At 41.5% G+C, this 25,000-nt stretch overlaps 1 protein-coding gene across 5 annotated transcripts in view; it reads right to left on the bottom strand.

Moving 5' to 3' along the window:
* The window catches only part of dgkh (diacylglycerol kinase, eta), a 106,972-nt gene that overhangs the window by 76,804 nt on the left and 5,168 nt on the right, over positions 1–25,000 (bottom strand). For 3 of the 5 annotated variants that reach the window (XM_085766074.1, XM_085766073.1, XM_085766076.1), the window contains exon 2: positions 4,821–4,931. The gene's annotated coding sequence lies outside the window, so the exon portion shown is untranslated. Of the gene's footprint in view, positions 1–709; positions 869–4,820; positions 4,932–25,000 lie in introns of all 5 variants that reach the window. The other 2 variants (XM_085766071.1, XM_085766070.1) reach the window with 1 other exon arrangement.

The following is a 25,000-nucleotide window of genomic DNA, read 5'->3' as shown; positions in this document are numbered from 1 at the left end:
GACCAGCGTTTCTTTACTTTCGGTTTCGTGGCGAGTCATGAGAATAACGCCGCCTAATCTCCGTTTATGGTGGGAACTATGACGGTATGTGATCGTCTTCCAACCTCTGACTTTAATTCTTGATGAATGAAAACATGAGTCTGTCTTGCACCGGTCAAAGAATTTCACGGTGCGGAGGCTCATAAATGTAGTGAGAAAACACTTTGCTTTTCCAAAACTCCTCGTTGTCCCTTTAAAAGTTAATAAAGTGGCGTAATAACAACGCTACAGCGGGAAATAAAACAGCTTTTTGTTGTACAGCCGCGAGATGCATTCTGGGAAACTCTGCTCCATGTGTCCCTTACCTCCCAGCTTCAGAGTACTATAGTGCTGGTTAAATCATAGCAGAGGTCGAGTCGTGATTATGCAAATTCTGGCAAATTCAACTCGATGTGCTGTATCCGTGTCTGTACCTTTAGTCGGATTTGGAGAAGTCTGGTACTAGACTAATAACGCGTTCACACGCACTTTAATTGTCCAGTTATCGTCGTCAGATTGAGGCAATCATTCGTTTTTTTTCAGCTGTCATGTGAACGTACTGAGTGATGAGTTTCACTTTGTGACTGTGTGTGACATGAACGCAGCACCGCCTCTATCCCAGCCAGCCGTGGAGCTGCGGTGCTGTAGTCTATAAGTCTACAGTCTAGAGACCCTGAGCCGAGCTGCTGACCCGGATTCTCACTAGTCCCTCCTCAGATCCGCTGGCGCCCAGAGGAGGGGGGGAGCGGCGAGCGCCCGTCCAGCACACGGACAGAACTCGCCAGCACACGCGACTCCTGGACACCCGGCGCAGCGCTCGCTCCTGCCAGCGTGCCAGAGCACTGCCGGACTAGAGCACGCACACACACACACACAGGTACAGACACACAAACATGTTCCAGAGCAGGGAGGTTAGATTAGAAACACAGGAGGGAGAGAGGTTCAAGGTTAAAAAAAAAAAAAAATAGTCTTTAATGTGAAACAGAGGAAGAAAATTAAGTTGAAGAAGATTAAAGAAGATGAAAACGAGTCCAATCAGGAGCTGGGAGTCAGGACAGAGAGGTTCAGGAACATGGATCATGTTACATAGGAAGGAAAAACCCAAACTACAGTCCAGGCAGCTGCAGCCTGTTAACAGCTGAGTTCTCCACCAATAAGAACCTGGTGCTAGTTTGGTTGGCAGAGATGGACAGAGTACTCGACCCTACTTGAGTAAGAGTACAAATACTACTGGTCAAAATTCACTCCGTTACAAGTAAAAGTAGCTCAGTCAACATGTTACTCGAGTAAGAGTAAAAAAGTACTTGCTTTTAAAGGTACTTAAAGCAGTACTAAAGAACTTTCAGTTTTGGTTGAGTTTGGCGGTGCCTGTGGACCAAAGCGGTAGTGTTTTGCCTGAAGGAAGACTCCATTTCCCATGAACACTAGCGTGAAGCCCTGTACATATCCTGCATTAAAATTAACAGAAGACATCAAAACTAAGTTTCTGTTTCCAGTGGATCATTTCAAAGTGAAAACACAAACATAATCCATTGCTAAAGTGCGGTTTTGCCTGTTCCCTCCTTGTTGTGACTCGCAAAAGTGAAAGTGAAAGTAAAGTGAGAGCAGGGTTCCTACCATGCTCCTCAAAGCTGCTTAGTGCCAGAGAAAGAGATACAGACCCCCTCAGACCACGACAGAGGTGTCATTCAACTTGTTGTAAGTCGATGTATCATCACAAAAGTTACGAAAATATTTTATGAAGGTTGAAAAGTTACTTAGTGCTGGTTTAAGTATCCAAAAGCATGCTTTTTAATTTATTTAAAGTAATGTAAAAGTAAAGTAAATTATGTAAAAGTAAGAGTAAGAGTAAATTTCTTATTTTTCACATCAATGAATGACTATAATTGTTTCTAAATGAATGTAAGGAGCTTTTAACTCTTGTTTGTGAGAATGAACTCTTTGAAAGCAGCTGCACTGATGTGCTGCTTTTAGGGGTTAGGGTTTCCTTCTCTGACAAACACAGCTTGTGTCCAATAGGATTTTAGAAAGAAAAGAAAAAAAAGAGCAGACCTGAAAGTAACCAGTACTTTTCAGCCTTCCTAGCAATTAACTCGAGTAAAAGTAAAAATATTTGTCTTGGAAATGTATTCAAGTAAGAGTAATAAGTACCAAAGAAATCTAATTCTCAAGTACAGTACAAATCCTCTGTATATGTACTTAAGTAGGGTACTCAAGTAAATTTACTCCGTTACTGTCCACCACTGTCGGTTGGTAACACTTGACTTGAATAGGTATTCATAAGATTGACATAACACTGTCATAACCATGACATAACAGCTGTCATAAACATCATTGAATACTTATGACAGCTGTGGTTAAGTGTCATTGGGTAAGTTATGTCACTTTTGATGCAAAGTTGACATTGTTTGAGATGTTTTTGTTCTGACAACTTGACATAATTTTTAAAGTTTGGCCATTAGGTCTGCTATGACAGTTTAAATTGTCTTTATGTCAAGTTGTCAGAACAAAAACATCTCAAACAATGTCAACTTTGCATCAAAAGTGACATAACTTACTGAATGACACTTAACGACAGCTGTCTCTCAACTCGCTCCTCCAAAGAATCAGTTTGCTTATCCACTGGCAAGGAGCTGCTCCCGTCTTTACTATAGAGTTCTCAACGGGCCTGAAAATTAAAAACCGCTTCGACCCGTGGGTGTTGAAGCCTGGACTCATCTCACTAGGATTTAATTCTCAGCCTGAAACCGACCAAAGACAAGAAAAATAAAAGTTCTTTAGCTTGGCTACCAAGCTTCAACTGGGCTTGCATCGATTAGCAGTTAAAGTGATAGTTCAAGATTTTGTCAAATTGGCCCCATTGCCATAATCCCTACAGTCATAGCAGTAGGTTCGTTACCTTTAATTGTCGGTGCAAGCTGTTTTTAGAATGAGGCAAATACAGAGACTGCTTGCAGAAAAACTGGCGGGAAACTGACGGAAACGCGCATCAGCGACAATCCAACAACTCCACAACGCTCTGGTGGACAAGTTGTGAGCTGCACATTCACCACGCTATGAGATAATAACACAACGTTACCACACAGAGTTGTTTTAGAGGGAAATTCATGCAAAACCACTGATGCGCGTTGCCTTCAGGGACAGTTTTTCATCAACAGTCTCTGTATTTCCCTCTAAAACAACTCTGTGTGGTAACGTTGTGTTATTATCTCATAGCGTGGTGAATGTGCAGGTCACAACTTGTCCACCAGAGCGTTGTGGAGTTGTTGGATTGTGTATTTGATGAGTTTGATGAGAGGAAACCAAGAAATCCCATAATGAGCCTCCGTAGCGTAGCTCTGAGCAGCTCACGGCTCTGCTCCGCCGTTCTAAAAATAGCTTGCACCGACAATTAAATGTAACGAACCTACTGCTATGACTATAGGGATTATGGCAATGGGTGAATTTGCCAAAATGTTGAACTTTAACCTTTAAGCTTGTACTGAACACCTGCTCTACTCATTAGAACATCATTTGCTTTGATTAGTCTCTTACAGATGGATGAAGATATTTTATTTTATTCTATTTCTTCATTCTGTGCAGTGACGGCTGGTATCAATGGGCTAGTGGGGCTAAGCCCTCCCTGCATTACACAACAAAAGATGAGGAAAAAATATTATATATAGCCTATATTATATTCTCTAAATAACATACAAAAGATTGTTCTAAGTCTTAGTAAAATCGGAACTGGCAACAATATTAAATAGTTTCAAGCAAAACACAGGATATGGGCTATTTTTAATCAGCCCCAGCTCACCGAGTCTGCTCTCATTCATTTTCCGACTGTGGATGATTGACAGGTGCCATGTCCCGCCCTCGCCATTGACCGACTGTTGGGGCTAATTTCATTCAGCCCACAGGCCGAGCGGTTCTGACCAATCAGCAGCGGGCTGACGTAGGGTCAATGATTGACAGGCGTCATGTCCCGCCCCCTTGGTTCACTTGTCATTGGGGCTAATTTCATTTAGCCCAACACCGCTGTTTTCAGACCAATGACAGGAACCGGAGGAAAAGTTGTGTTGTTGTGGGAGGGAGAAGACAGAAACAGCGGCGCTAGGCGCTAGCATCACAGGTAGCATTACTTTACTGCTCTAAACTGTCTTTGCTAACATGAACGAAGTGGAGAATCTAGTTGTTTGTTTTTTTTTAATTGAGCAATATCGTCGGGTGTGTGTGCGTGCGTGCGTACTGTACGTGTGTGCGTGTGTGTGTGCGTGTGTGCGTGCGCGTGCGTGCGTGTGAGAGAGAGAGAGAGAGAGACTGTGTGTGTATGTGTGAGAGAACCAGGTGAAGTTTTTTTTTTTTTTTGGACTAGACCCTTCTACTTAATGCAGTGTGTAGGCCTAGTTAGTTGCTATACTTTTTTGAGATGGGATAACCCTAACTTTTAGCTGTGTTAACCATTTAATGGGTATAATTTATTTATTAGCCCACCCAACTAATTTGACCACCAGCCGCCACTGATTCTGTGGCTCTTTTTTCATCTACATTTGTACAAAGCCTGTTCAATATGTTTGCACTTTTATCCAGGTGAGAAATCAAACTGTTCCTCTGTTTCCCTGCAGTCTTTATGCTAAGCTAACAAGCTGCAGGCTGCACATGAACACACCACACCGACACATGATGAGTGAAGCTGCTCCTCCTGTAAAACTTTGACTGTAGAAGTTAAAGAAAAAAGTGATTTGTCGGATTAAAAACCATGATTCCTGAGATCAGAGGTGTAAACTCAGACAGCAGCTCTAACAGGAAGTGGAGGTTTTTACCTTGGCATCTTTGGCGTAGTAGAGAGTTCGGCCTCTCAGCTTGAAGTAGCGTTTTTTCCACCTCTGGAAGGAGCTGGTCTGTTTCAGCAACAGTCCCTCCTTTATACTGGTCTGCAGAGAGGAAACACACACAGGAGGGAAAACCATGAGCAACACAACACCACACACACAAACACACATAAATACACACACACACACACACACATGCTGCATCTCGCCCCATCTTGTATTTATCTACAGGAAACTGTCGAGATAAAGAAGTGTGTGTGTGGGCACCAATTTTATGCATGGGAGACGTGGAATAGGGCAATAAGATGAAGAAAGAACACACACACACACACACACACACACACACACACACACACACACACACACACACACACACACACACACAGCTGTAAACACACACACTCACATTGAACCTCCTCCTCAGAGAGGAAAGAATGATGGATGTAGAAGGAGAGAGAAGGAGGAGGAAGGAGAGAAACTCTGTTACATGGATTTTTTTAATGAGCTTAAAGGGATAGTTCAACATTCTGCCAAATTGGCCCATTGCCATAATCCCTATAGTCATAGCAGTAGGTTTGTTACCTTTAATTGTCGGTGCAAGCTATTTTTAGAACGGCGGAGCAGAGCCGTGAGCTGCTCAGAGCTACGCTACGGAGGCTCATTATGGGATTTCTTGGTTTCCCTTCATCAAACTCATCAAATACACAATCCAACAACTCCACAACAACGCTCTGGTGGACAAGTTGTGAGCTGCACATTCACCACGCTATGAGATAATAACACAACGTTACCACACAGAGTTGTTTTAGAGGGAAATTCATGCAAAACCGCTGATGCGCGTTGCCTTCAGGGACAGTTTTTCATCAAGCAGTCTCTGTATTTCCCTCTAAAACAACTCTGTCTGTAGCATATAGCTCTGAGCAGCTCGCCGCTCTGCTCCGCCGTTCTAAAAACAGCTTGCACCGACAATTAAAGGTAACAAACCTACTGCTACGACTATAGGGATTACGGCAATGGGGCCAATTTGCAAAAAAAATGTTGAACTATCCCTTTGAAGAACGATGGGAAGACGAGGACTTCCTGTCTCTGATACAACCTGTGTGTGTGTGTGTGTGTGTGTGTCAGACCGTCATCATCATTACGACCACCATCAAACACACACACACACACACACACTGGATGTACAGAGCAAATACAGCCAGACATGGAACAGTGGACATGGAAAAGATAAAACACACACACACACACACACACGGAAATGCTGTGTGGGGGGAACATCAATCTCTCTGGGCACACAAGAGGAGAGGTGGGGCACACACACGCACACACACACGCACACACACACACACATACAGACACACACACACACACACACACAGACACACACACACACACACAGAGCCTATTTATAGCGGAGGAAGGCTGCTCTGCTCTCCAAGGGGAGAATTACAAACAGACACAGAGGCCTGAAGCTGACATCCTGCCCACCAGCTGTGTCAACTTAAACACAGAACACACTGCTGCACATACAAACACACACACACACACACACACACACACACACACACACACACACACACACACACACACACACACACTGGCATATACAGAAGCATGATGGTGGTGGCAGGAGATCATGTAGATTATTACAGAGACTATTAAAGAGACGAGAAGTTCGTTGTTCAGGACTACAGTAAAGTTTTGCTGTTGCTGTTGTTAGTGATCGGCTCTTAAAGGGCCGGTTCACCTTAAACCAGACAGTGTGTGTGTGTGTGTGTGTGTGTGTGTGTGTGTGTGTGTGTGTGTGTGTGTGTGTGTGTGTGTGTGTCTGTCTGTGTGTAAAACTCAAGTGTTTTTATACTGTGGAACCAAAAATAGTGGAAAACTCCAACCACAACCCACTGTCAACTATAATGACGACAACAGTATCTCAGTGTTCCTGCAGGCACAGCACACTGACGACAACGGTTTACAACACACAAACAATTACATCACTGAGTTGAAAATGAACTGTTTTTGATGATAAAATAATCTTAGATACTAATATATTTCAGTCATGTCTAGTCTGCCCAGAGTTGGAGCCATTTTGCCCCTAAAATTTGAGACGGTGCAAATACATTTGTCATCGACTTGCGCAAGTGCAACCAGTAAATTTGCAGCTTTATTTAGTTTTTTGTTTTAAAACACAAGGGGCGATCATTTTCTTCTATTCTTGTATATTCCTGTATTTATTGCTACATAACTATATGTTTGTCTTACATCGTTTTTATATCTCTATATTTGCATATTCTTCTACTTTTTTACCTTGTATTAGGGATGTCACGATTATAGATTTTCTTGGTACGATTATTGTCAGAGAAATAATCACGGTACTACGATTATCATGATTGTTATGCATCAATACATTTCCCAACACTATGAATGTGTAAAATCAAATATGGTCAAAAAAAAAATCATTTAAATTACTAATCTCTAAATACAGGACCAGTTATTAATCTCCCGGGGGAAGTGTTTGAAATATAATATATAAGTCATTAATTGCCATCTATACCAATTGTTTAAGTTTATTTTAATCATTTTTTTAAAATTACAAATGACACGCTAACATTTAAATTCCCATCAATTCAGAGTTACGTTAGAGAAATGGACCAGTATCTGAGCATTTACCTTTACTTTGGCGCCACATCTGCTGATACGGTTCCAACATAATATTTTTCGTAAAGTGACGGTATTTAGGAATGTTTACGATCAATTAATTGTGGCGTTTAATACCACGATTAATTGTGGAAACAAGTAATTGTGACATCCCTACCTTGTATGTTACAAAAGCTACTGTAACAACCAGATTCCCCATGTGTCTCATGTCTTATGACTCACAGATTATGGTATCTGTCATTACAGGACTGATGAAATGAAAAAGAACTGCCAATATTTTTGCTGTACAAGTTGATTCACAGTGTGCACACCTACATTTTCTGTTTGCGCTCCTAAAATCTTAAGTAAGGCAGCTTTTCTTTGTTGCATTTTGCAGGAAATTCAACTTCTGTCTCAATATTTGGATAAAACAAGAAGCATGAAGACGTCATTTTGGACTGAAACTATGTATAATCTGCACATTGATCTATTGATTTTTCTTGGAAAAAGTAGTTCCACTGAAAACAGTTTTGAGAGATCTTTGGAAAATCCTCAGTCGTGACTTTGTTCTGGCAAAATAAACAAAACAAAACAAAAAAACAGATGATGATGTGAATTTACTTTTCTAACTGTGAGGATTTGATTTCCCAAAACATGTCTCAATAATAATAAGAAGTAGCTGCATGTCTGAATCCCAGCGGAGGGACGCTGAGATTTTCAGATTTTTACACTGGATCAAGCTGAGGTTACTCCAGTGAAATCACTTCAATATTATTTTTTTGGAAGGCTTTATTAAAGGGATAGTTCAACATTTGGCAAATTGGCCCATTGCCATAATCCCTATAGTCGTAGCAGTAGGTTCGTTACCTTTAATTGTCGGTGCAAGCTATTTTTAGAACGGCGGAGCAGAGCCGTGAGCTGCTCAGAGCTACGCTACGGAGGCTAATGGGATTTCTTGGTTTCCCTCATCAAACTCATCAAATACACAATCCAACAACTCCACAACGCTCTGGTGGACAAGTTGTGACCTGCACATTCACCACGCTATGAGATAATAACACAACGTTACCACACAGAGTTGTTTTAGAGGGAAATTCATGCAAAACCACTGATGCACGTTGCCTTCAGGGACAGTTTTTCATCAAGCAGTCTCTGTATTTCCCTCTAAAACAACTCTGTGTGGTAACGTTGTGTTATTATCTCATAGCGTGGTGAATGTGCAGGTCACAACTTGTCCACCAGAGCGTTGTGGAGTTGTTGGATTGTGTATTTGATGAATTTGACGAAGGGAAACCAAGAAATCCCATAATGAGCCTCCGTAGCGTAGCTCTGAGCAGCTCACGGCTCTGCTCCGCCGTTCTAAAAACAGCTTGCACCGACAATTAAAGGTAACGAACCTACTGCTATGACTATAGGGATTATGGCAATGGGCCAATTTGTCAAAATGTTGAACTATCCCTTTAAGCTTCTTCTGAGCGGTAACTGACTAGGGCCTTGATGGAGCTTCTTCTTCTATAAGGACCTGATTGGCTCCAGCATCACTCTAACGACATCACACTCTCTGACAGAGACGATGAGCGAGCATGAACAAAACAAAAACACACAACAGGAAGTGGACACATTGTGGGTTTTTCTCCAGTAGGCCGTGTGTGTGCGTGTGTGTGTGTGTGTGTGTGCGTCCACCTCCGTACGTTAATTCCCTGCTTCCACTTCCTGAGTTCGGGCCTGAAGGCCACATTCCTGCCACGGATTAAGGTGAAATACCTCGATGCTCACTTCCCTATAAGGCCTCGGCTGCTTTTTGCTTTTTGCTTTTTGCTTTTTGCTTTTTGCCTCCAGTTGCACCCACAATCAGAGAGAGTAGAGTGGGACTGAAACATGAAGTCATCTCCTCATTTAGAGCCGAGCCGAGCCGGCGGCCATCGGAGCTAGAGGAGCTGCTGGCTGCTGCATGGGGGAACTCCTCAGCAGAGCAGAGCAGAGCACAAACACAAGGCAGCATGTTGTTGTTGTTGATGATGATGATGATTATCACTGTTCCCTCTAAGGTGTTTTACTGTGCAACTGCACACTGCTCCCCACCTCTTTGCCCAGAAGACAAAAAAGTTGCACACTCAAATATCCCCGACTAGTTTACTGTTTATTTCTCCCTAATGTGCGCTTCGAATTGTGAAATTTATGACCTTAACCGTGGTCTGTAGTGCAACTACTACAGTGGCGTGCACAGAGTTTTTGAAGGGCAGGGGCGATTGGGAAAAAAAGGGCACATAGCGCTTTCTCGCCACTGTAGTACAGCGGTTAAGCCCTCAAATCAAGGGGAATTGTGCACTTTTTGAAAGAAACATGAAACTTCTACCATAGTTAGTTTATACCATGAGGTTTATTTTAAGATCGGGAGGGAAGTCAGATTTGACCTCTGAGGCCCGGGAGAGGTCAAATCCAAGATGGCCGCCAATAATATTCAAAAATGCCTATCGCTGGAACCAAACACAGTAGAAAAACACTTAAGGTGTCATTTCCCACTAATTTTTGGGTGCCCATTCTGTTGGTGATACCTTTGAGACCAATAGAATTCAAGAAAATGCATTTAGATCAATGTGGAGGTCAAATAATGCAGACATAGGGAGGTGAACGGTGCAAAAAGGTAGTTTATTTCCAAAATAATAGCCTAACAGTGATGATGATGTTAATAATGATGATAATAGTGCCAATAATAATAATCATTATCATAATAAGTTCTTTTTTTTAACTGATTTATTATTAACTCATTGGCAGCCAGCCATTTTCAGAGCAGAGAGGTGCATACTGCCAGCCGTTTTAGAGCATTTTTTACAGATCTTTCAAGACCCACAGAATATTGTGTTCATGTAAACATGTAAACACCAAAACTACCAAGAGAAAGAATAGACTCTCTTCTTTCATTAGGAAAAAAAAGTTTGTTTCTACCTTTTTCCATTCTTTAGTAAACGGCAGTAGAACATTGGCTGGTTTCGCCAAAAAAACCTGTTTTTGACCAGAACACTGAGAAAACAAGCTTTTTGTGGAAAGAAACATGTCAAGCAGAACAGTGACTTTGAAGTTAAACAGAAACAACATGTCTATAGACATCAATGGCAGCCAATGAGTTAAAGAGACACTGTCTCTCGGCTCTGTTCGTGGCACTAGTACACCACAGCCGCTTGTTACTCTCTCCCTGGCTCTCAGGCTCCGGTCCACTTGGTGCTCCTCCTCCTCTATCCTTGCCTGACTGAGGGCTGCCACCGTGCCCCTAGTCCACCGGTGAGGGATGAGGGGGACTGCCAACTGGGGGCCCACGCCCTCAGACCGACAAAAGCTTGGATCATGGGCTGACTTTCTAGAGATCGCAGCGAGGGAGCTGCTCTGCTACGTACAAAACCCTGACCCAGAATCAGGTCGTCTGCAAGTGATTTAGCACCAGGTTCTCCACAAACATGCGGTGCGAGATTGGAGAGGACCGGCGGACCACCATCCGGCCACGCGCCAACCCTGTCACCAACGACTCTACTCGCTGTAATCAAAAGCCGGTTGTCAGGGGGTTTCGCTAGATAGTAGGTAGGGACAGTGGGAATCTCGTTCATCCATTCATGTGTGTCACTAATTAGATGACGAGGCATTTGGCTACTGGGTCATACGGCTTTCCGTGTTTACCTGCACGTCAGGCGCCATCGTGAGTACTATGACATGATACAGCCCATACGGACCCATTTCTGCATCAGCAGCTGGTCCGCCACCTTCTATAATCATTACGAGCCCAAACTGCCCCCAGCTGACCGCCAGCCGGTGGGATGCAGCCAGGCGGGGTTCCTGTTATAGAGGGCCAGCCAGCGTCGTGTAGAGGTCCCCTCAGGGCACCAGCCACCCTTGCGGCCGTCCCTCATCCCTTTGAGGACCAGCTCGGCTCCTGGAGAGGGCCGTAGTCCTCAATCCTGGAACGGCCATACCTAAAACGTGACGTCAGCCGACTGCCTTCCACTGATTGGGCAGAGCGTTGTCACTGGAAGAGTCGTGAGCGCGATGTCCGACATGAGAATTCATCTGCACCGAGACCGTTGTTATTCCTTCACCCGAGTTAAATGATGCTGTGTGGAAAACCACGCTGTGGTCCGTAATCGAGGAACAGACAAGTGAGTTTGGAGCTGACGAGAAGATCGAAAATAGAGAGAGAAACAGTGTGGCCTTGCGATCCCCCCACCCCTGCTGAGGAGGAACTAGAGAACTCAGCTGTAATGGAAAAGCACCTTTACTGAGCCGTGCCGTGACTGTGTAGTGGAAAAGTGCCAATAGTTACTCTGTTTACCTGCACTTCATTACATTTCTTCACTTTGACATTCAAAGTAGGGTTCTCAACGGGCCTGAAAATTACAACCCGACCTGACTCGGCCCGTGGGTTTTAAGCCCGGACCCGACAGAGCTCGATACACCAGCATTAGTTGTCTGGCCAAACCCAGCCCAGCCCAACAAAAAAAAAGAAAACTAAACTAAAAAAGTGACATGCTTTCTTTGCAGCGAGAGCAGATGGTGCCGGTGACGCAGCAGCACCTTATCAGTGGGTGAAACTGATTCAATTTCGGCCACAAAAACATTGTGGTTTTTTTGGAGATACACACAGCATCTCGTGCCAAACCAACCCGACCCATCGGCCTTACTCGGGTTTGGGTTGAAATTGAGAACTCAGAGTACTGGGCGAAAGCACATTGTGTCAACTCCCCTCCATGGGCCTTCGCAATGCTTCCACACAGCGTCGGACACCACCCCTCTCTCCGCGGAAAGAGGAGGGCGACAGTATTATTAAATTGCAGATTTGCACCTTTACATAAATGCATTTTCTTGAATGTGTTCTGGTCAAAAACAGGTGTTTTTGGCGAAAACAGCCAATGTTCTACTGCCGTTTACTAAAGAATGGAAAAAGGTAGAAACAAACTTTTTTTTCCTAATGAAAGAAGAGAGTCTACTCTTACTCTTGGTAGTTTTGGTGTTTACATGTTTACATGAACACAATATTCTGTGGGTCTTGAAAGGGTCTGTAAAAAATGCTCTAAAACGGCTGGCAGTATGCAGCTCTCTGCTGTGAAAATGGCTGGCAGCCAATGAGTTAATAATAAATCAGTTAAAAAAAAGAACTTATTATGATAATGATTATTATTATTGGCACTATTATCATCATTATTAACATCATCATCACTGTTAGGCTATTATTTTGGAAATAAACTACCTTTTTGCACTGTTCACCTCCCTATGTCTGCATAATTTGACCTCCACATTGATCTAAATGCATTTTTTTGAATTCTATTGGTCTCAAAGGTATCACCAACAGAATGGGCACCCAAAAATTAGTGGGAAATGACACCTTAAGTGTTTTTCTACTGTGTTTGGTTCCAGCGATAGGCATTTTTGAATATTATTGGCGGCCATCTTGGATTTGACCTCTCCCGGGCCTCAGAGGTCAAATCTGACTTCCCTCCCGATCTTAAAATAAACCTCATGGCATAAACTAACTATGGTAGAAGTTTCATGTTTCTTTCAAAAAGTGCACAATTTTCATGCTTAGCCGCTGTACTACTGAAGAGTTTTGGCTTCCAAGAGGGCACTTCCAAGAGGGCACTTTAGCACACGTTTTGGCTCCTAGAGGGCACTTTAGCACGTGTTTTGGCCCCTAGAGGACACTTTAGCACACGTTTTGGCTCCTAGAGGGCACTTTAGCACGTGTTTTGGCCCCTAGAGGACACTTTAGCACACGTTTTGGCTCCTAGAGGGCACTTTAGCACGTGTTTTGGCCCCTAGAGGACACTTTAGCACGCGTTTTGGCTCCTAGAGGACACTTTAAGGCGTGTTTTGGCTCCTAGAGGACACTTTAGCACACGTTTTGGCTCCTAGAGGACACTTTAGCACACGTTTTGGCTCCTAGAGGACACTTTAAGGCGTGTTTTGGCTCCCAGGGGCACTTTAGGGGGGGCGACTGCCCCCCTTGCCCCCCCCCCACCCCCCCCCCCCCCAGTGCACGCCACTGAACTACTACGATTTAAGTTTTTGCTTGAGAATTATTATTACTATTCATATCAAGAATGCTAGTGCCAAGCGTTGATAACATCAACTTGATGTTAGTTATTTTTTTCATATTTTGCCAAAACAACATTGTATTTTGTTATCATTAACTGTAACTGACCTAGATATGGAGTAGCCTAGGTAATGTTGTCAAAATAATCTGTTATTAATCATTATAGTAATAGCCAATAGTACTGATATTTGGAGTTGGAGAGGTGAGGCCATAGCACCAGCATGTGGACGTAGCTACTGTGTATGCTCAAGCTGTCGCACTGCAAAAACTCAAAATCTTACCAAGAATATTTGTCTTATTTCTTGTCCAAATGTCTCATTTCTAGTCAAAACTAATCTCTTTCTACTTTAAATAAGACTCATCACCTAAAAATTAACTTGTTTTTAGATCATTTTCACTTGTTTCAAACTAATTTTCACTTGAAATAAGTAGAAAAATCTGCCAGTGAAAGGAAGTTTTTTGTGCTTGTAATAAGAAAGAAAAACTTGCTCCACTATCAGATTTTTCTACATTTCATTTCATCATTTCAAATGAAAATAGACTTGAAATAAGTAAAAAGTGTCTAAAAACAAGCTACTTTTTTATGTGTAACCATGTATGTATATGTATAAATATACATATTTTAGGTATAATGAGATTTGTTTTGACTAGAAATAAGACAAATATTCTTGGTAAGTTTTTGCAGTGCGCTCACAGTCGCTCAAGCAGCTCATCAGGGGAGTTGAATTTCTGCTCAGGAGTTTTGAAAATTAGAGGGAACATTGATGATGATGATGATGGTGCTTCCCTTGCAACACATGCATACTCACGTGAGCATGCACACACACACACACACACACACACACACACACACACACACACACACACACACACACACACGGTGGGCCGTACAGTCAGCTGCTGCTTGGACAGTTAATCCAACCAGACGTGAGGACGACTGAGAAGCTTAATGAGCGTCTCATGATGACTGACGCAGACACACACACACACAGAGTAACTGAGCTGCTGGAGAATCCACTCGTTACACAACAACAACAACAAGAGCTGCTGCTGCTGCTGCACAACCACACACACACACACACACACACACACACACACACACACACACACACACACTGTATACACACTTTATTAGGAACCTCTGTGCACCTTTTTATACATGCAATCGAATTCAGCCAATCACAGGGCAGCAGTGCAATGCATTAAATCCTGCAGCTAAAGGTTCAGGGTGTTTGTGTTAAAGCTCCTTCAAAATAAAGGTAGATGTTTGTATTAAAGCTCCATACAGTATAAAGGTAGATGTTTGTGTTAAAGCTCCTTCAAAATAAAAGGTAGATGTTTGTGTTAAAGCTCCTTCAGAATAAAAGGTAGATGTTTGTATTAAAGCTCCATACAGTATAAAGGTAGATGTTTGTATTAAAGCTCCATACAGTATAAAGGTAGATGTTTGTGTTAAAGCTCCATACAGTATAAAGGTAGATGTTTGTGTTAAAGCTCCATACAGTATAAAGGTAGATGTTTGTGTTAAAGCTCCATACAGTATAAAGGTAGATGTTTGTGTTAAAGCTCCTTCAAAATAAATGTTTGTATTTAAATCTCTTTATAACTGTCATGAGCAGACAAACCTCCAACCCCGAGCTCATCATGCATGGACGACCACAGCAGCTAAAGTCGTCTCATGGTTTCATCATCAACATGACCTCCTGACCTCGGATCAGCAGCAGCAGCTCAAACATCTAAACGCAGCATCAGACTGGATCTGCAGATATCGTCAACAACATGGAGCAGCCGAGTCTCTGAGGAAACGTTTCAGCAACATGTTGAGGAATCCATGGCATGAAGAGCTGAGCTGAGGCTCTGCTGCTCTGGGAGGGAGGAACTACACACCCACACTGCAAAAACTCTAAATCTTTCCAAGAATATTTGTCTTATTTCTTGTCAAAATGTCTCATTTCTAGTCAAAACTAATCTCTTTTCACTTAAAATAAGACTCATCACCTAAAAATTTACTTGTTTTTAGATCATTTTCACTTGTTTCAAACTAATTTTCACTTGAAATAAGTAGAAAAATCTGCCAGTGAAAGCAAGTTTTTTGTGCTTGTAATAAGAAAGAAAAACTTGCTCCACTATCAGATTTTTCTACTTATTTCAAGTGAAAATCTGCTTGAAAGAGGTAAAAAGTGTCTAAAAACAAGCTACTTACAGTTTAACTATGTATGTGCACTGCAAAAACTCAAAAATCTTACCAAGAGTATTTGTCTTATTTATAGCCAAAATGTCATTTCTAGTCAAAACAAATCCCATTCTACTTAAAATAAGACTCATCACATTAAAAAGTAGCTTGTTTTTAGACACTTTTTACTTTTTTCAAGCAGATTTTCACTTGAAATAATCTGATAGTGGAGCAAGTTTTTCTTACTTATTACAAACACAAAAAACTTCCTTTCACTGGCAGATTTTTCTACTTATTTCAAGTGAAAATAGACTTGAAATAAGTAAAAAGTGTCTAAAAACAAACTACTTTTTATGTATAACTATGCATGTATATGTATAAATATACATATTTTTAGGTATAATGAGATTAGTTTTGACTAGAAATGACATTTGACTAGAAATAAGACAAACATTCTTGGTAATATTTTGAGTTTTTGCAAGTGCAGCCTGCTCCGTCTGGTAAAGCATCTCAAGTGGGAGAATTTAAACATTTGCTGGGATTTTTTAATGTGTTTTCTGGTGTTTGACAGATGAAGTTGCAGCCACGGTGACAAAACCAGGCTTCTCTGTGGAAGTGAATCATTTATTATTCAGAGTTTTTGTCTGAAAAGGAGAAACTTTCAAACTCTGAGTGTCCAGCAGCAGCAGCAGCAGAAGTAAAACTAAGTGACTTTGCTCCAGTTGGATGTTCTATTTTCTGTTTTGTCCCTCCTTGGCCTCCATAGTTCCTTTCCTTGTCTTCATCTCCTTCCTGTTGCCAAGTAGGCCAGAAGTGAGCTATAAATAGTCGCTCACTCACTGTGCTTTGCCTCCGTGCTGCTGCTGCTGCTGCTGCTAAATAGTGAGACACAGTCCTGACCGAGCCAGAGCAGGAATGAGTAACCTGAGCAGCACCGCGGCGTGTACGTACACCCACACTGAGACACAAACACACACACACACAGACACACACACACACTTATACAATGGACAAAGGCTTGGGTGATTCCAATGAGTCCAGCAGCTGTTGGTTGGTTGGTTGGTGGACTGGAGCGGGTCGTGTCTCTGTCTGACGATACGCAGACAAACAGTCACAGCTGCTTCACACTGGACTTCACTGCAACATCGATGAACTTCAGCTGCAGCTACAGTAGTACTGCACCATACACTGCAAAAACTCTAAATCTTACCAAGAGTATTTGTCTTATTTCTAGTCAAAACAAATCTCATTATACTTAAAATAAGATTCAACACATTAAAAAGTAGCTTGTTTTTAGACACTTTTTACTTCTTTCAAGCTGATTTTCACTTGAAATAAGTAGAAAAATCTGATAGTGGAGCAAGTTTTTCTTTCTTATTACAAGCACAAAAAACCTGCTTTCACTGGCAGATTTGTCTACCTATTTCAAGTAAAAAATGTGTTTGAAACGAGTGAAAATGATCTAAAAACAAGTTAATTTTTAGGTGACAAGTCTCATTTTAAATGAAAAGAGATTAGTTTTGACTAGAAATGAGACATTTAGACAAGAAATAAGACAAATATTCTTGGAAAGATTTTGAGTTTTTGCAGTGTACGAACACCAGAGATGGACAGAGTACTCCACCCCAGTACTTGAGTAAGAGTACAAATACTACTGGTCAAAATTTACTCCGTTGCAAGTAAAAGTAGCTCGGTCGACATGTTACTCGAGTAAGAGTAAAAAAGTACTTGCTTCTAAAAGGTACTTAAAGGGACAACGAGGAGTTTTGGAAAAGCGAAGTGTTTTCACACTACATTTATGAGCCTCCGCACCGTGAAATTCTTTGACCGGCGCAAGACAGACTCATGTTTTCATTCATCAAGAATTAAAGTCAGAGGTTGGAAGACGATCACATACCGTCGTAGTTCCCACCATAAACGGAGATTCGGCGGCGTTATTCTCATGACTCGCCACGAAACCGAAAGTAAAGAAACGCTGGTCGGCTCGACCAGCATCTCCACCACCACTAATAATAACAAAATAACCATAGAGACAAAACCATAGATTTATAGAAAATGGAGCCATTAAAGCAGAAGTAAGCGATATTTTTGTGTTAATATAAGTCTTAAATAGTTGTATCTTCCGACAGCAATCACTTCTATAGAGTGTTTGGTCTGAAACACGGGTCTGTCAGTCACTCTGCTCTGCTCTGAGCCCAGGAGAAAACTTCCTTGTATCCTACAACCTTTATCCAATGAGGAGAGAGAACGGCATAAAGGGGCGGTCCTCTCTGTGTGTGCAGCCAAGGGATGCACGTGAATGTGGTGACGTAGGGACGAGGGCGGGGACTGCTAACTCCATCTGATGACAGGAAGTTAGACAAAACCACCGGATCGCTTACTTCTGCTTTAACAAGTGTGGGTAACGTAGATTCATCCACATTAATATGAGACTTTTTTATTGTCACGGATTTTTTCGTTCTGCCGACGGAGAAACTCCTCCCTTTAAGTAAAAGTAAGAGTAAGAGTACATTTCTAATTTTTTCTAAATGAATTTAAGGATCTTTTAACTCTTGTTTGTGAGAATGAACTCTTTGAAAGCAGCTGCACTGATGTGCTGCTTTCAGGGGTTAGGGTTTCCTTCTCTGACAAACACACAGCTTGTGTCCAATAGGATTTTAGAAAAAAAAGAGCAGACCTGAAAGTAACCAGTACTTTTCAGCCTTCCTAGCAATTAACTCGAGTAAAAGTGTCTTAGAAATGTATTCAAGTAAGAGTAATAAGTACCAAAGAAATCTAATACTTCAAGTAAAGTACAAATCCTCTGGATATGTATAAGTACAGTACTCAAGTAACTTTACTCCGTTACTGTCCACCACTGAGTAACACTGTCTCTCTACCTACTACCTCTCTTTTCTCTCACTGCTCTGTGTCCTAAACCAATTAGCCGTCCCTTCTGGGCCTCACTGAGGTTTCTATCTAATTCATCTGATAAAAAAATGCTTGACTTTCCACCTCCTTCTCTCGTTAGCTTAATTGTTTTATAACTGTTTTACTGCAAAGAGCAAAAGGTGGAAGATTTTTTCTATTTTATTTTCTTAAAGAGAGAGAACAGAGCTGCTACCTCACAAATCAACATTATTGAGCTCAGAGGAAACGACTCTGCTGCACCAATAAAAAACACAAACCTTTATGAAGTATATTAGGGCTGCAACTAATGATTATTTTCATTATCGATTGATCTGTCAATTATTTAAACGATTAATCGATTAGTTGTTTGGTCAATAAAATGTTAAAAAACATCAGTCAGTGTTTCCCAAACCACCAGACGACGTCCTCAAATGTCTTGTTTTGTCCACAAACCAAAGAGAGACTCAGTTTATTGTCATAAAGGAACAAAGAAACCAGAAATATTCACATTGAAGAAGCTGAAATCAGAGAATTTGGACTTTTTTTTTCTTAAAAAACTACCCAAACCGATTATTCGATTATTGAAATAGTTGACGATTGATTTAATAATCGGTTGTTGTTCGATTAAACAATTAATTGTTGCAGTTCTAAAGTTTACAGTGATATAAATCAGGATCAATTAATCAACCATCACTTCACAGCTCGGCATAAAACAATCTGTCTTGTTTCAAATCAAATGGGAACTTTGTAATAATCTCAACAATGAAAAACGGAAGGAGTATTGATCAAAAATAAAATAAAATTGTGCAGGGTTATTTGTGTTCTTCTCAAACATGGGTTTGCTAGGCTAGTGGTTTCCCCCTGTTTCGAGTCTTTATGCTAAGCTAAGCTAAGCTAAGCTAAGCTAAGCTAAGCTAACTATCTGTTGACTGCAGCCTGATATTGACAGAAACAGAAATAAAAACAACAGCATCAATCGTTTCATTTCACATTTCACATTTCCTGTCTCCTACATATTTAAAGCAGAAGTAAGCGATCTGGTGGTTTTGTCTAACTTCCTGTCATCAGATGGAGTTAGCAGTCCCCGCCCTCGTCCCTACGTCACCACATTTACACACAGAGAGGACCGCCCCTTTATGCTGTTCTCTCTCCTCATTGGATAAAGGTTGTAGGATACACGGAAAGTTTTCTCCTCGGCTTACAGCAGAGCAGAGTGACTGACAGACCCGTGTTTCAGACCAAACACTCTATAGAAGTGATTGCTGTCGGAAGATGAGTGATGAGTGCTGCTTCGGTGCAAAACATGAAATATCTTCTGAACCGTTCATGATAGAGACGAGCTGTAAACTGCATCTGAATCGCGGGATTCTCTGCTTTCCGACAGTCATTGAATGGTGCCTCTATGACGAGAAGGGACGGGTACAGAAACAGATGCTAAACCGAGTAGCATCGACGCTAACAGAGCGTAGCATCGATGCTAAACCGAACGTAGCATCGATGCTAACCCGAACGTACACGCTTGCACATGTTTTACAAAATGTCAACAAAACATGACAACTTCTGAACCGTTTATGATAGAGACGAGCTGTAAAAAGCATCTGAATTGTGAGATTCTCTGCTTTCCGAGGGTCATTGAATTATGCCTCTATGACAACAAGGGGTCGTATAGGGTGCGTGTAATCACGTGGTACAGGAACAGATGCCAGAGTCACCGGCAAAAACTTTAACTGCAATTTTCTCAGATTTTAGAACGGAATAAGAGAGTGAAAGATCGATATTCAAATGGCCACATCTCGAAAACCATCAAATGTATGACTCTGACTAGGGTATCATTTTAAAGCTTATTTTCTAATCTTTCCATTGATACGTAGCATCCGTGAAGTTAGCCTACCCATTGGTTCTGGGGAGTCGTTTTTGTGACTCCAATATGGCGGCCTGAACAGCGCCATGTTGGATTGGCCGGCCGAGAACCCGCCCACTGGCCTCGAAGCAGCTGTCCACGGAGCTGCTCGGACCTGTCACTCAACGTTTCCGCGCCCTAATTGGCCAGAGTTTTAACCTAATAACAGTAAAACGGTAGAGTTAAAAAAACATTCACCCCCCTCAGAGTGTGTGTGGGGGTAGAAACTATCGATTGAGACCAAAAAACGTTCTGACACCAGGCTTTTAACATGTTTACTGAGGATGTAAAGTCGGCGATTTTAACATGGGGGTCTATGGAGAATGCTGCTTTCTGACACCAGCCCCCAGAGGAAGCCGAGGGGATTGCAGTTTTTTGAACGCGGAAGTGAGCTTCACTTCTCAGACCGACAACTGCCCCCTTGGATAAAGGTTGTAGGATACAAGGAAAGTTTTCTCCTGGGCTCAGAGCAGAGCAGAGTGACTGACAGACCCGTGTTTCAGACCAAACACTCTATAGAAGTGATTGCTGTCGGAAGATAGAACTATTTAAAGCAGAAGTAAGCGGAATATTTGTGTTAATATAAGTCTTAAACTGAACTCCCAACAGCAAAAAACATCCTTCATCTGTGGAACACAAACACTTTGGATAGAAGATAGAAGCTTTTTCTAATTAAAGCAGACCTGAAACACATCATCATCATCTCATTTAACTTTAACTTGCAAGAACATAAACAAGCAGAAAAACTGAAGTGTGCAACTTTACATAACAAACACCGACTATACTAAACCTCCAGCCGGGCCTCTAAACGTCTATACGTCCTTGTAGCTGCAACACAACAACGCACAAAGACTTACACACATGACGACCCATCTCCGTGCGGCTCCATCAGCTCAGGACCGACGGGACAAACTGCTGCTGCTGTATCCGTGGTGACGATGATGATGATGATGCTGAGAGAGAGAAGCCTCTGTCTTCGGCCTCATTCCACAAAGTTAAACCTCCATTAGCAGCTGGTTTATCCTTCACTGAGACTCTGTGCAGCGTCTGTGGAGCCAGAACAATCACCCCTTTTTTTTTTTTTTAACAAACTGGTGCTGAATCTCCCAGTTCCTCCTCTTCCTCTTCCTCCTCTTCATCCCTGTCCTCCTCCTCCTCCTCCTCCTGTTGTTGGCACATCGTCCTCTCCTCTCCTCTCCTCTCTCTGTTGGGTGTAATTGTAACTCTGCACCCCTTCCTCCTCCTCCGACTCCCACCACATGCTAAAAATTTCACCGCGGTGATGGGAAAATTACAATCCAGTGCGGTTGGGAAAGGGGGTAATTCCTCCTCTGTCTGTCTGTGTGATCCGCTTTGTGCAACCTACCGGACCACATGCATGGGTAGTTAGTTATACATGTGTCCGATGTCAAAGCCACGATGTTGTCCATGAGGCCGGCAATTTACACACAATTAACCTCCATTACATTCAGCAGCTCTGGCTTTGTGGACTTCAACTTTGACGTTGTTTCATTGCTGCAGCTCTTTTTATATACAGTAGTACAACCTCTCATCATCGCATCACTTTAACATGAAAAGCAACTTTTAAATGCAGAAAGAAAAGTGGCAAATTTCCTGTTTGAGTACACGGTCTCAGAGGAGGGTTTGTTTGCCCACGCTTTCTCAACAGGAAGTGCAAGACATCTGAGCGGGCAAAACCCACGGTCGGCACTCAGAGGAGGAAGGCGTGTTTCTCCCTCCTTCTTCTCCTTCTTTATGCCTATTAACTTTGCAAATGTAAATTAAACAACAAGTGCACAAACGTTAAAAAGATTCAACTTCAGCTTCCAGGAGGATTTATCCAGCAGAAAACTAGAGAAAGGGTTTTTATAGTTCACTAAAACTAAAGACAATTAGTTACAACAGCTAATGACTTTTCCAAAACTAAATAAAAACTACTATAGTACTATACAATGAATGATGCAAAACAAACTCTAACTTAACTGAATGTCAGATAACAGCAGCTTAGTTGTAGTTTTCTTAGAGACGTCTGAAGCTGCAGGAAGAAAACGCCACAGATCAACTGTTTAACCATTAACCCAGAACAAGAACTTTGACTGATTAATACTATCGATTCATTTTTTTAATTAGCTCCTTATGTCATCAACTCATGTAGAGCTGCAACAATTAATCGATTAATTGAACAATAATAGGTTATTAAATGAAACTAAACTATTTTGATAATCTAATAATCAGTTTGAGTCGTTTTATAACGAAAAAAAAGTCCAAATTCTCTGATTCCAGCTTCTTCAATGTGAATATTTCTGGTTTCTTTGTTCCTTTATGACAATAAACTGAGTCTCTCTTTGGTTTGTGGACAAAACAAGACATTTGAGGACGTCGTCTGGTGGTTTGGGAAACACTGAATGATGTTTTTCAACATTTTATTAACAACTCATTGACTGATCATTTACATAATTGTAATATATAGGCCTAATAATGAAAATAATCGTCAGTTGCAGCCCTAAACTCATGTGGGTGTGTCGACACATGCCTTCAGTCATATTTCGCAGGAAAAAGTTACACAGATGGGAACATTATGGGATGCAACTAAAAGGGAAAAAAATCCCACAAATGTGGAAGTTCATCTTCAGAGGCTTTCTCCTAAAGCCTGAAAAACTACGACAAAAAAAAACTAATGAACATTTTAGAACTATAAAAACCTTGGTCTGAAGCATCTCATCCTGAACCCTGGATATAACTCTATCTCCTCTATCTGACTTGCAGTGAGTGCAGTCTCACACTGCAAAAACTCAATATCTTACCAAGAATATTTGTCTTATTTCTAGTCAAACTGTCATTTCTAGTCAAAACTAATCTCATTATATGTAAAATCACATAAAAAGTAGCTTGTTTTTAAGACACTTTTTACTTTTTTCAAGCATATTTTTACTTGAAATAAGTAGAAAAATCTGATAGTGGAGCAAGTTTTTCTTTCTTATTACAAGCACAAAAAACTTCCTTTCACTGGCAGATTTTTCTACTTATTTCTTAGTTTGAAACAAGTGAAAATGATCTAAAAACAAGTTAATTTTTAGGTAATGAGTCTTATTTTAAGTGGAAAGAGATTAGTTTTGACTAGAAATGAGACATTTTGACAAGAAATAAGACAAATACTCTTGGAAACATTTGGAGTTTTTGCAGTGCAGCAGCAGCAGCAGCAGCCATCAGCTCTGCTTTCAATCACACAGCTACAGCATTAGTCACAAGTTTGTACGCTCTCCTCTGCAGCAGCAACAACAACACACAACGCACAACAACACACAGTGAGGAGGCTGAGACAGTGGAGCCATGTGAATCCAGCAGGTATCTATCTTATTGTAATTAAAGAGCTTAATGGATGAAGAGCACTCACAGCAACAGACAGGCTTCGAGTTGCTCCATCGACTACATGACAAACGCTTGACGTGCAGCATATGATGGAGGATCAAGTTCCCTCCATTTACTCTGCAGCCGACAGCACAGATCTCAGATCAGATCTCATCTCTGCATCATCGGCCGCCGCTCATTCAATAAAGACAACAAGTCCTCACACACACACACACACAGCTGCCGTCCGATATATCGATCGGGGCCGTGATGGCTTTATAAACGGCCGTCAGCAGCAGCCGAGGCATCAACAGGCAGAACAAACGGGAACAACTTAACCACTAATGGCAGCACACACACACACACACACACACACACACACACACACACACACAGAGAAGATGTTTCATGATGAACCGTCCTCATCACATCCATCAAACATGATGGAGACACTACAGGTGAATAGGGTAAAAAAATTTAACTAACAGATTTCACCATGAAACTTCCCAAGTTCATCACTCACATTAAGACAAATATTTTTTGTATTACAAGTTTTGTCAAATTGTATGTTTAAATATGTAAATGAGGCAATATCTAATGAAATATGCGCTAATTTGCATACATTTCCAGAACTGAAATCTGAACAATAGATAAAGCTACTTTCTAAATTCTTGTTTTATTTTGTTGACATACTAGAGTCAGAAGTTTTTACAGAGGAGGATTTTGGATATCTCTTTTTATCACTCTGTAAATGAGAAAATACTGTCACCAGCCCTAAAAAATCCAATTTTCCCATGTTTTTAGGAATAAAATGTTGTATAAATCAGGCTGTGAATGATATATCAACAATCTCCCTCATGTAAAAACCTTCAGAATATAGAAAGGGATCAAAGTGGAAGGTTTGGTGTCTGTAAGTGGAGATTTCTAGCTCAGAGTCTGAGTCTGAAAAACTCTTTCTGAGAAAACGGCCTTTAAAGACTTGGACTGTAGAATTCCATAGATTGTTAATGTAAATCCTACTTTTACGATTGGTTGCTGATACGGAGGAGATGACAATGTTTGTAGCCTACATCGTTGTTCAGGAGAGAGAGAGCTTTACAATGACACCTGACATGACATGGGTCAGACTAACGTTTGGTGAATTTAGGAGA

Source organism: Trachurus japonicus, chromosome 21 (assembly GCF_045865225.1).
Source record: "Trachurus japonicus isolate A0001 chromosome 21, Traja_1.0".
In the NCBI taxonomy this organism is placed as follows: Eukaryota; Metazoa; Chordata; class Actinopteri; order Carangiformes; family Carangidae; genus Trachurus; species Trachurus japonicus.
Note: the sequence above shows the minus strand (reverse complement) of the source record. Positions and strands in the feature narration are given on the sequence as shown.